This window comes from Caretta caretta, chromosome 3, assembly GCF_965140235.1.
Source record: "Caretta caretta isolate rCarCar2 chromosome 3, rCarCar1.hap1, whole genome shotgun sequence".
NCBI lineage: Eukaryota > Metazoa > Chordata > Testudines > Cheloniidae > Caretta > Caretta caretta.
The window spans coordinates 71,338,873-71,352,285 of NC_134208.1; the positions used below are offsets into that span (position 1 = coordinate 71,338,873).

The 13,413-nt window shown below is 44.6% G+C and overlaps 1 long non-coding RNA gene across 1 annotated transcript in view; it reads right to left on the bottom strand.

Moving 5' to 3' along the window:
- Window positions 1-13,413, bottom strand: part of LOC125634372 (uncharacterized) — a 58,626-nt gene that overhangs the window by 11,387 nt on the left and 33,826 nt on the right. Inside the window, exon 2 of the long non-coding RNA XR_007355892.2 lies at window positions 2,534-2,663. This is a non-coding gene — a long non-coding RNA (uncharacterized LOC125634372). The remainder of the gene's footprint in view (window positions 1-2,533; window positions 2,664-13,413) is intronic.

Here is a 13,413-nt window from a genome sequence, read left to right on the forward strand (position 1 = left end):
CCTGGGCCGAGAGACTCATTATTGCTCTGCCCTGAGTGCAGGCCAGGGCTCTCTGAGGGGTTGGGCACCAAGGTGACTGTCTGCTCTACCCCACCAAGTGGCAGGAGCCCCTGTGTTTATTCCCTCTGAATTGTTCCCCTCCAGAGGCCTTGTAGCAAGGGGGCATGGCACACAGACAGCCAGAAGGACAGCCATAACCTCCCTACACCACTACAGACATATACGCATTCTTAGTTGGATTTAGATTGTGAGAAACTAGGAATTCTTTTGAGTGTTGTTCTGCTTCAAACCCTATCACAGATCAAAACTTCAACACGAAATGTCCTCCTTTTCACAGAAATCAAGACGTAAACAGTTATTTGGATGTAAATTAGGTTCCATGATAATGCTAAAAGCAACAGCTACAAATATTTGATCAAATTCCGTAAATAACCAGGTTTTCCAAACTTTTCTAACAAGCAGCATCCAGTTGCTATTAAAAACTATTATGAAAATTTGCACTGTATCACTGGAGATATAATCTCTATGGTAATTTTCTGAAAGTTGCAAAACTGCAGGAAATGTGTTTATTAAAATCAAGCCAGACTAAAAGGCTCCTTAAAATCAGCCACCTAGCACAACAGTAATGATTATGTTTGCTTTGAAGTGGGGGAAAAAACAGGTTTTACATGGCTGAGTGTCAGATTTTCTGTGACTTCTGCTATTTATGCCCTGAGAGTTTGATTCAAGAGTTTTCCAGTTGCCTGTAAGTATTTACCATGTAAATCTGAAATTGCAGCACGGAAAGATGCAATAAGCTGAAAGTGTCCTTGATATAAAATATTATTATGCTCAGGGTTTGACAATCACACCATCTCCTTAAATCTATTGGGCCTGGCAGCTGCTTTCCATTCAGTCTAAACGAGGGAACAATTAAATCCCCTTTGCTTATTGATAGCTGAAACAATGGAAAATCAACACCCAAGGACTAGACCACATACAAACCTGCCAGTGTCTGGGCCATGTGGTCGAAAGGTATGTCTACACTGCAATTAAAAACCTGTGGATTATGGGACTTGGGCTAAGGGGTTGTTAAATTGTGATATAGATGCTCTGACTCAGGCTGCAGTCCAAACTCTGGGACCCTCCCACCTTCCAGGGTGCGATAGCCCAGGCTCCAGTCTGAGCCCAAATGTCTGCACCACAATTAAAGAGCCCCTTAGCCCAAGCCCCATGACACTGACACTGTCCAGCTGTGAGTTTTTAATTGAGGTGTATACATATTCTACCGGGCTTTCTGGGGTCTAATAACAAATGCAGCTGTACAGCTCTTTGTGTGGGAGAGCTGCAGCTGAAGCACCATAGATGCAGCCAGAAGGCAGGAGGAAGGCTAGGCACAGCTACAGATCCAATTGTAGCATAATCTTGAGAAAAGCTAAGACAGGGAGGAAAGAGGCTTGGAACTGTGAGCAAAGAAACTGTCTCCTGTTTGATTCCTACTGTGTCCTGGGAAACAGGACTTTATGTACATGTTTGTAAATAAACAGGATTGCATCAAAGAAATACCTGACACTGATTTCTACTCTTAATGGAAACAACCTGTAAGTCCCTGATTTTTAGCTAACTACTTGGGTCACAAGGGGAACAATATAAACATTCAGTTAAAAGTACAGGAACTAATTTATTTCTGTTCTCACACTGAGACATTGTTCATGACCATCATTCAAGTGGATTGCAGTTAAGATTATGGGGCGAGCCTTAATCCTTGGGTATGGCCATAATGCATTGAGCACATTGGGGTGTGGGGTGCAAAGATGGGGTAAAGCTTTCTTTTGTGGTGCCCTGATCCTATTGCTGTTCTGTGCGTGCTGTTGATCTCTGTTAGAATAGCTTGAAGCCCTGACTCTATCCCGACCTGGCTTCTCTGGGACAATAAGCACTTCCTCCTTCCCTGTCTATTAAGCACTTGCTGAGAAATTATGGCTGTGTCCTGTGTTCCTTTCCACCTCTCCCACCACTGGCTCATGCATACAGGGGCAGCAGTAACCTGTTTCTAAAAGATTAGTATTCAAAAGAGAGCTTTCTTCCACAAACAATATCTGACATCATTGCCTGATGGCTAGACCAAGTGATGTTTGCATGTTAATCCTGAGCTGTCACTTCTTTGTGTCATGTGCAGGGCCACCCCTGTAGGCCATCCGTGCTAGTTGTCCATGTCTTAAATGTCACTCCTCTCCAATCATAGTTCCATAGATTCTAAGGCCAGAAGGGACCATTGTGATCATGTAGTCTGAGTTCCTATATAACATGGGCCATAGGACTTCCTCAAAATAATTCCTACACCATATCTTTTAGAAAAACATCCAAACATGGAAGCAAACAATCTCACATTATGGGCATAACAGCACTCCATCCACTGGACCCATCTCCACTGATGTCTGGATTTGTGGAACTGGCATATAATATTTCATTGTGTCCTGCTATAACACGGCATCCAATAATTATATATCATTAATAATATTAAATTAAATAGCAGCTCAATGGTATTTCACACCTTGGACCAGGAAGTGTACCATACACCAGTCTTGCATCAGCCAGAGCAGTCACTTGAAAAATCGGTTTTCATTTCTACTCAAAGAACTTTTCAGACTGGGCATCCTTCACAGTGCATTTATGAGGGCTGCCTGCAAGAAAAGCACAGCAATCCAGCATCATTAAGTAGAATCCATTATGAATTAATGTGTTTCAAACTGTCGACAGAACATATATTTATTCACACAGAGGCATGATATGGATGTTTCTTTGTCAAGCTTGGATTTGTAGATAGAGTCTGCTCCTGAAAACACTTCTGAGATTAGTTCTTACTGCTGCGAATAGTCCTAGTGACTTCCATGGAGTTACTCACAGCAGTAAACACCGCTGGGAAGATGTTCAAAAGCAACTGAAGGATTTAGGTGCTCAAATCCCATTGATTTTCAGTGGAACTTGTGCTCCTAAATCCATTAGGATTTTAGAAAATCTGTACCATAATGAGTAGTATGTGTTTGGAGGATCTGGCCCAAACACTGCTGGTAAAGGATTAACATCATATCGGGAATTTACATGCTAATAATGAGTGGCTGTCTAAGTCTTTCATATACTCGCCACATGAACCCTGATACATGGTAACCACACACATGCACAAAACTGATTTCTTAAAATGTGCATGTGATTAATATTATTAATTGTGTTGCAGTAGTACCTAGAGGCCCCAACCAAGTTTAAACCCCATTGTGCTATGTGCTGTAGAAACAGTAAGAGGCAGTCTCTGTTCTGAAAGCCCTGCAGTCTAAATAGACAAGACTAGGGGGAAACAGAGAGGCAAATTGTCTTGCCCAGATTACTGGAGGTGAGTGGCAGATTTGGCTGTAGCACTCAGATCTTCTGAAGCCTCGACCAGTGCCCTATCCACTAAACATCACAGCCTCTCTTGTATGAATCTACCTCTTGATTCTTCATAATGGCCAGGTGCCATTTCTTGTGCTTAGGTAAGACTTTCCAAGTGTGCTAACATCAGTTTAACCTTTAGTAGCATTTACATACAGTATGCCTTTTAAAAAAAAAAAGTGGGGGCCACAACAAAGGCAAGCCAATACCATTTGTTATGCTTTGTTTTTCAGAGTCACAGTGGCAAACGGGCTGTATCCATTAACCTTTTTGCAAAGAGCAGAAGGCAAGCTAGTTAACATTTGACAGCTTTACAGAGTCGATTGACTTCTAAAGAAAAATTCACCAGTACGCAGTGTTCTCTGTATTCCTGTCTGTTTCAGAGAATTTGTCACAGGTCCAGCTATTATAATCTTCATGTTTTACTCTCCCAGCTTCCCATATTCTCTTAGTAAACACAAACAGAAGTATCATGATGATTTATTTAGTACATGAGTTTTAATTTGTACACACAGTAACAATGGTGGGGATGAACTTGAGCTGTTAGCTAATAGTATATGCTGTTCAGAAAACATGCATTTTCTTGTTATGGTTTTAAGTAGTAGTTGATAAGGATTCCAGCAGATTGCTAGGTATTACTAACTTACCTTTACATTCTTTGCATGAAAAGGTTAATGGTTACAACATGTCCTTCTCTGACCTTAGAAGGCATCCAGAAGGCTCCCAAAATTACAGGAAGATTATAAATGATGATGGTATCACAAAGTGTCTGTGCAAGGAAGGACAAGGATGCAGCTTCTATAATGATAACTCTGTGACAGATGCCCAAAGGGGAAAAGGGTGAGAGCAGCTCCCAATCTTCAGTGTAATCAATCATTGGGCATTCTCACTGGCATATAATTAATAGCCTGGGATCTCATAGAATGACTGTCCCTTACATAGGACTTAAGCAAAGCTTCAATGTAGTCCAGCACTCCTAGTATATAACTGATATTTCTATAATAAGGGAAAGAACAAGAGGGGAAAAAGCACATTCTTTATCTCAGGTAAGTATAACTTATCTTTGCCTCCATCCTGCCTAGACACAGTAATGCTAGACTGGGCTACAGTGTTATGTTAAAATGTAATTATTTAAATTAAACCTGAATATAACAGAACTGAAGTGTGACCAGCTACAAAACACATATTCAGGGTAGAGCAGGAAGGTAGAAAGGGTAGGGTAGAGACTGGTGGATATGTAGCTAACCAACCAGGTATTAGAAAACATAAGCGACATGCTTCCAGAGCTGGATTTACACCTTACGCACCCCTAGGCACAGCATCTTCAGTGCCCCCCGCTGCCTACAGCTGACCTTTGTGTTTTCCATAAAAAATGAAATGAAAAGAAATATAAACAAATCCTCCCCAGGAAAGCACTAGACCCTCCACCACACACGGAGCTCCCAGCCCAAGCTGGGGTGAAGCCCACCTGCCCCAGGTGAGGTGCAAGGACTGTACCTCTCCCTACAGCAAGTGATCCCCAGGTGTCTTCTATCCCTCCCACAGGGTGGCACGGCAGCTGTGCTCTGGCTCTGCCTGTGCAAGTGAATGGGGAACCTGAGTTGGGCACCTGCGTTCCCTATACAATGAATGGGAAGAAAGGTGACCCCAAAAACCAGCACGCTAGGCAGGTCATCTAAGCTAACCAGACCAGAAGGATATGTGCTAAGCCTGGGCTTCAGGGAGGCACGTATCTCTGTTAGCGATCCACTACCTGGATGTCAGGAACCCACTACCTGGAGTCAGGCTTAGGCATTGAAGGTGTTCCTTGTGAGAATGAGTTAGGTGCCTGCCTTGCTCCATACAAAACAGCCGGAGGAGGTGCCCACCTTATACCTTTCAGCTCAGTGGTTCAAGCATTTTCCTGAGAAGTGTTACGAATTACACCTGGTAGGACACGCATACAACTGCTGCGAATTATACCTTGTAGGACACGCACACCAATGCTACGAATTACACCTGGTAGGACACGCACACCAATGCTGCGAATTATACCTGATAGGTCACGCACAGTTCAAATCTAGGCTGAGGCACAGAAACAAAGTCCACAACTGCAGAGTTCCCAAAAGACACTAAGTTTATTACGCTCGAGCGTGGTGCCCCCCTGCTAGCCAGGAGGGGACCCTGAATGCAGATTATTAGCAAAGCATGTTGCCCTCGTGCATCGGAAACCTTAGCCAATAAACAAACCCTTGTCTTATCTACCACCTATCCCTGCTTGGTGCATTCCTCGTGCTATACCAGTATGTTAATTACACAGCATGGTCCTAAAGCCATGCATCAGTAACTTTTATTATCAGAATGGGAGGCCTCACATCAAGGCCAAGAGACAGGGAGTTAGAGACTGACAAAAACCAGATACTGGGAGTCAAGGCAGGCTGGAGACAAGGAGGAGGATTTTCATAGGGATTCAGTATCTAAGGATCACTCCTCCTGGTGTATGATGTGCTGGCATTTAAACAATGGTGGGTCCCAAACCAAAATGGAGTCACATGTGCTAACTTTTCCTTAACAGAAGTAAGTGACCCTTGTTCAGATCCTTTCTCCTCCTCTAGCAGAGAGTGGATAATTGTACCAGGGTCTCCCATATCCAAGGCAAGCACTCTAACCACTGGCTAAAAGAAATAAGGGGAGAGGGGAGGCGGTGAGCTGGCATGGCTATAATCACCTCCTCCTCTGGCCAGATCTTTGAATGGGGCCTGATCTGGTATGTGGCCTCTGAGGATGCTTACCAGATCAGGCCTGGGTGTGTATCCCACACAGAATGTGAAGGGGTTAATGTGGGCCTGCAAGAGAGAGAAAAAGCCAGGCTTAACTAATAATGAAGCTTTCCTGGGAGGGAGGGAGGGTGGAGGCTGGGTGATGATCATAAAGCTAAGAAGTTTCTAGCAGAAAGAAGCTGGAACTGGATCTGGAATGCATGCCCAACAGCACTGGTGGTCATTTTTTCAGATTAAATCTCAGTCTTTATAATGATAAAAAGTGATTTAATCAATGAAATTGTATTTGTAATAACAGGGTTAGTAGATATGTGGATGCATGTAGCATGTAGTGAATATCAGGATAACAGGGAACAAAATGATGGCCAAAGCAACTAAAAGCGTTGTAAGACATGGAAAGATTAACATAGAAATACCTTTGATTAAACACGTTCAAAAGTCTAGTACGAAAAATTTAAAAGAGGAATGGCAAAAAAATTGGATTAATGAAAAAGGGGAAGAAGATCTTTTTGAATTCTGCTTTAGAGTTGAGGAAAACAACATACTTCAGGTTCTGGGTAGAAAAAACTAAGTGATTTTGTTTAGAGTACTAGCTGGCTATTGTGGCTTAGACAAAAATCTTTTTTGAATAAATAGACACAAAGATGGACTATGTGCACTCTGTAAAATGGAAGAAACAAGTGATTACCTTTTATGGGTATGTAAGGACTTTGAAAAAGAATGGTAAAAGCTTTCTGAGGAATTCAAACGTCTTCAGGTAACAAAAGTTGTATTATGTTATTTAGTAAATCTATGGGGGAAGTGGAGTAGTATTAGAAAGGCATTGTTACATTACCTAAAGCACACAGGGCACAGTGAGAAAATATAAACCACTAAGTAATTAGGAATTATAGTTGGCTGCTATAGACTATTCAGTTAAGACTGCTTTGCCATTAAAAGAAAAAAAAAGAAAAAGTAAATAAAAGAAAGCGGCTTCAAGGACAGAATCTTCAGTCACTCTCAGGGGATAGAAGAGGTAGAAAACAGTCCTGTGTGTCAGCAAGAAGTCTGAGGGAGTAGACTTTGGCTGCCAGTTACAGGGTCCCTGGGCTGAAACACAGTATACAGGGAGGGCCCAGGTTCCCCTACCAGCCACCGAGGAAGGTGGGGTGAAACCCCCTGAGATAAAAGGTGTAAGGACCACAGAGCCCAAAGACAGACAGAAGACCTGCTGTAAGGTCACTGGACTACAGTTGGGTTGGATTCTGTTATCCTGGAAGGAGTAGACTAAAGTGTGACCTGGCTGGAGAGGCCAAGTTGCAGGAACAGACACCATCACAGCGACTGAGTGACTGTCAGAAGCCGACGTCATATGGGGAGAGAGCTTCTACACCATGCCTGGCCAGAAGGAGGTGCTCCTGTGGTGACTGAACCCCTTAACAAGGCCCCACATGAAATATAAGCAGATGAATGCATATTTTCCCAGATTCATGGATCGTTCTAGGTCAGAGGCAGGAGACAGACATCCAGATGCACAGTCTGAGGCAGCAGTGCACGTGCCTAGAGGCAGAACTTAGGTACCTACAAGGTTTGGCAGGAGTTTTGTGGAGCCAAAACAGGGACTTACACAAATAAGTCTGGGGTTTAGGTGCCTAAGTACGCATGTGGATCTGGACCTTAGAAAATCTGTAAATTTCTACTTGCACACTTTTCTCCCAGTTCTGCCACTGGTGGGTAACTCTGTGGTTCATCAATTAGTATTTCTGTGGCAGGAGGTTTGTCCCCTAGGTTCAGAGGTTTTGGGAAACCCACAGTGGGCAGAAACTTCCATATTGTGACTTAGAATTTCTATACAGCTGCCTTGACTCCTCGGTGTCCTAAGTACCACAGTAATTAGCTGGACCTAGACTTTTCTTTGGTTGGGGAAACAAGAATAGTGACTAAACTAAGCTATTCTTTGACTTCACATCTCCAGTGTAACTCCACCTTTTCAAAGCCATAAAATTCAACCCCAAAGAAGGATCTATTGCTTCCCACATTGCTCTCTCCTCCAACACACACAATGCATTTGGCCTCTATCTTGATGCCTTTTGCTATTCTCTATTCCTTATAGAAGAAGATAGAATGTGGTAAGAATATGATTGGTATAGTCCAGAGATCGGCAACCTTTGGCACACGACCTGTCAGAGAAAGCCGCTGGCAGGCCGGGCCGGTTTGTTTACCTGCAGTGTCTGCAGGTTCAGCCAATCACAGCTCCCACTGGCTGTGGTTCGCCGTTCCAGGCCAATGGGGGCTGTGGGAAGCGGCATGGGCCAATGGATGACATGTCAGCAAAGATGCCAGTTAATGTCAACTGTGGTGGTAGGCTATGTCCTAAAGACATTTGTCCAATAGGGAATAGTGTGGAACCATCAATTAATTTCACAGATGCCAATGAAGAGATAACAGTTGGCTACCAGTACCAATCTGTACTGCATTTTAACCAGTTACCTTTCCATGAGACATACAGGTCTCAGAAAGAAATATTTGTTATCCTGTATAGAGCTTTCCAGTTCATATCCGTTCCAGTGCTCTCCACATTTACTTGTGCTGAACACCCGCTTTTCACATTTCTACTTTTTCTGATATTTTAAATACCAAAATCCATAAGCTAAAATTACTGATAAAAAAGTATTCTAGAAGATGAAAGAGAGAAATCCACCTTGATATGGCTTAATTACATATGTAGGCCTCCTCCTCTGGTGTATCAGTACTGTTACCCCAGAATTTGACATTCCTGTGTGTACCCCAGAACTTGACAATACTTCAGTCAGCCATTTCATATGTTCAGTCACTGACAGCTGAAAACCAAAAATCACATAGCTAGAAATAATCTTAGGCCTTTGTAAAACAAGATCAGACAGCCACATACATGCAGTTTGTTAATCAAAATAAAATAAAAAAAAATATAAAAACGTAAGTGAATAGCAACCTTAGTTTTAGGTGCCCCTAATACATTAGTAAAAATTATTATGCTAACCAACTAGAAATCATAACCAACTAGGTTATGTGTTTTGTTAAAACTAGCTATTAAAAAAATTAGGTAAAAGTAAACACCTTGGAGCAGTCCAAACAAGCTTTCCTCAGACAAAAAGCTGACGTTTAAACTCCCCATCAGCTGGATGGAAAGAGGGCCCTTGAAAGTGCAGCTGGTAACCGCTTGAAACCATCTCAGGCTGTGAGTAACTATATCTATAATGTCCTAAACCTACTGAGTATGTGTATGCTTAATATCTATTAAATAGTAGTTTTAAACAAAAGCACACTTGCTTGTATGGATGTGCCATGTTTGTCTTTCTTCCACAGGACAGAAGCGACTTTGTCTGTACAAAGTGCAAGCTGGTCTCCATATTAGAAGAGAAGATTGAAGGTCTGGAGCAACAGATAACGACCCTGCGTTGCATATGAGAAACGGAGGATTTTCTGGACAAAAGTCAGGATATGCTTCTATGGGCACAAAGCTCTAAAGATTTAGAGCAGGTTGCACAGCGGAGCCAAGAGGCCAGTGAAGAAGCTTGGCAACATGTGACCTCCAGAAGAAGAAGGGGGAATGTCCGGGTTCCAGCAACGCAGACACAGGTAACTAACCGCTTTCATGTTCTCTCCACAGGTACCATTGCGGAGAGTGGACCAGATGATATGTCTGGGGGGAGAAAGCAGAAGGAGACTCCGCTGGTTGGAAGGTATGAGATGCACTGTCCTGAGATGGGGGGTTCCACGACCACCACTTCCAAGAGAAGGAGGCGGGTGGTGGTGGTCGGGGACTCTCTCCTCCGGGGGACTGAGTCATCTATCTGCCGCCCTGACTGGGAAAACCAAGAAGTCTGCTGCTTGCCGGGGGCTAAGATTCGCAATGTGACGGAGAGGCTGCCGAGACTCATCAAGCCCTCGGATCGCTACCCCTTCGTGCTTCTCCACGTGGGCACCAATGGTACTGCCAAGAATGATCTTGAGCGGATCACTGCGGACTACGTGGCTCTGGGAAGAAGGATAAAGGAGTTTAAGGCGCAAGTGGTGTTCTCGTCCATCCTCCCCATGGAAGGAAAAGGCCTGGGTAGGGACCGTCGAATCGTGGAAGTCAACGAATGGCTACGCAGGTGGTGTCGGAGAGAAGGCTTTGGATTCTTTGACCATAGGATGGTGTTCCATGAAGGAGGAGTGCTGGGCAGAGACAGGCTCCACCTTACGAAGAGAGGGAAGAGCATCTTTGCGAGCAGGCTGGCTAACCTAGTGAGGAGGGCTTTAAACTAGGTTCACCGGGGGAAGGAGACCAAAGCCCTGAGGTAAGTGGGAAAGCGGGATACCGGGAGCAAGCACAGGCAGGAATGTCTGTGAGGGGAGGGTTCCTGCCTCATACTGAGAATGAGGGGCGATCAGCAGGTTATCTCAAGTGCTTATATACGAATGCACAAAGTCTTGGAAACAAGCAGGGAGAACTGGAGGTCCTGGTGATGTCAAGGAATTATGACGTGATTGGAATAACAGAGACTTGGTGGGATAACTCACATGACTGGAGTACTGTCATGGATGGTTATAAACTGTTCAGGAAGGACAGGCAGGGCAGAAAAGGTGGGGGAGTAGCACTGTATGTAAGGGAGCAGTATGACTGCTCAGAGCTCTGGTACGAAACTGCAGAAAAACCTGAGTGTCTCTGGATTAAGTTTAGAAGTGTGAGCAACAAGAGTGATGTAGTGGTGGGAATCTGCTATAGACCACCGGACCAGGGGGATGAGGTGGATGAGGCTTTCTTCCAGCAGCTCGCAGAAGCTACTAGATCGCACGCCCTGGTTCTATGGGTGACTTCAATTTTCCTGATATCTGCTGGGAGAGCAATACAGCGGTGCATAGACAATCCAGGAAGTTTTTGGAAAGCGTAGGGGACAATTTCCTGTTGCAAGTGCTAGAAGAGCCAACTAGGGGGGAAGCTTTTCTTGACCTGCTGCTCACAAACCGGGAAGAATTAGTAGGGGAAGCAAAAGTGGATGGGAATCTGGGAGGCAGTGACCATGAGTTGGTTGAGTTCAGGATCCTGACACAGGGAAGAAAGGTAAGCAGCAGGATATGGACCCTGGACTTCAGGAAAGCAGACTTCAACTCCCTCAGGGAACGGATGGGTAGGATCCCCTGGGGGACTAACATGAAGGGGAAAGGAGTCCAGGAGAGCTGGCTGTATTTCAAGGAATCCCTGTTGAGGTTACAGGGACAAACCATCCCGATGTGTCGAAAGAATAGTAAATATGGCAGGCGACCAGCTTGGCTTAACGGTGAAATCCTAGCGGATCTTAAACATAAAAATGAAGCTTACAAAAAGTAGAAGGTTGGACATATGACCAGGGAAGAGTATAAAAATATTGGTCGGGCATGGAGGAATGAAATCAGGAGGGCCAAATCGCACCTGGAGCTGCAGCTAGCGAGAGATGTCAAGAGTAACAAGAAGGGTTTCTTCAGGTATGTTGGCAACAAGAAGAAAGCCAAGGAAAGTGTGGGCCCCTTAATGAATGAGGGAGGCAACCTAGTGACAGAGGATGTGGAAAAAGCTAATGTACTCAATGCTTTTTTTGCCTCTGTCTTCACTAACAAGGTCAGCTCCCAGACTGCTGCGCTGAGCATCACAACATGGGGAATAGATGGCCAGCCCTCTGTGGAGAAAGAGGTGGTTAGGGACTATTTAGAAAAGCTGGACGTGCACAAGTCCATGGGGCTGGACAAGTTGCATCCGAGAGTGCTAAAGGAATTGGAGGCTGTGATTGCAGAGCCATTGGCCATTATCTTTGAAAACTCGTGGCGAACGGGGGAAGTCCCGGATGACTGGAAAAAGGCTAATGTAGTGCTAATCTTTAAAAAAGGGAAGAAGGAGGATCCTGGGAACTACAGGCCAGTCAGCCTCACCTCAGTCCCCGAAAAAATCATGGAGCAGGTCCTCAAAGAATCAATCCTGAAGCACTTACATGAGAGGAAAGTGATCAGGAACAGTCAGCATGGATTCACCAAGGGAAGGTCATGCCTGACTAATCTAATCGCCTTCTATGATGAGATTACTGGTTCTGTGGATGAAGGGAAAGAAGTGGATGTATTGTTTCTTGACTTTAGCAACGCTTTTGACACGGTGTCCCACAGTATTCTTGTCAGCAAGTTAAAGAAGTATGGGCTGGATGAATGCACTATAAGGTGGGTAGAAAGTTGGCTAGATTGTCAGGCTCAACGGGTGGTGATCAATGGCTCCATGTCTAGTTGGCAGCCGGTGTCAAGTGGAGTGCCCCAGGGGTCGGTCCTGGGGCCGGTTTTGTTCAATATCTTCATAAATGATCTGGAGGATGGTGTGGATTGCACTCTCAGCAAATTTGCGGATGATACTAAACTGGGAGGAGTGGTAGATACGCTGGAGGGCAGGGATAGGATACAGAGGGACCTAGACAATTGGAGGATTGGGCCAAAAGAAATCTGATGAGGTTCAATAAGGATAAGTGCAGGGTTCTGCACTTAGGATGGAAGAACCCAATGCACAGCTACAGACTAGGAACCGAATGGCTAGGCAGCAGTTCTGCGGAAAAGGACCTAGGGGTGACAGTGGACGAGAAGCTGGATATGAGTCAGCAGTGTGCCCTTGTTGCCAAGAAGGCCAATGGCATTTTGGGATGTATAAGTAGGGGCATAGCGAGCAGATCGAGGGACGTGATCGTCCCCCTCTATTCGACATTGGTGAGGCCTCATCTGGAGTACTGTGTCCAGTTTTGGGCCCCACACTACAAGAAGGATGTGGATAAATTGGAGAGAGTCCAGCGAAGGGCAACAAAAATGATTAGGGGTCTGGAACACATGACTTATGAGGAGAGGCTGAGGGAACTGGGATTGTTTAGCCTGCAGAAGAGAAGAATGAGGGGGGATTTGATAGCTGCTTTCAACTACCTGAGAGGTGGTTCCAGAGAGGATGGTTCTAGACTATTCTCAGTGGTAGAAGAGGACAGGACAAGGAGTAATGGTTTCAAGTTGCAGTGCGGGAGGTTTAGGTTGGATATTAGGAAAAACTTTTTCACTAGGAGGGTGGTGGAACACTGGAATGCGTTACCTAGGGAGGTGGTAGAATCTCCTTCCTTAGAAGTTTTTAAGGTCAGGCTTGACAAAGCCCTGGCTGGGATGATTTAATTGGGGATTGGTCCTGCTTTGAGCAGGGGGTTGGACTAGATGACCTCCTGAGGTCCCTTCCGACCCTGATATTCTATGATTCTATGAT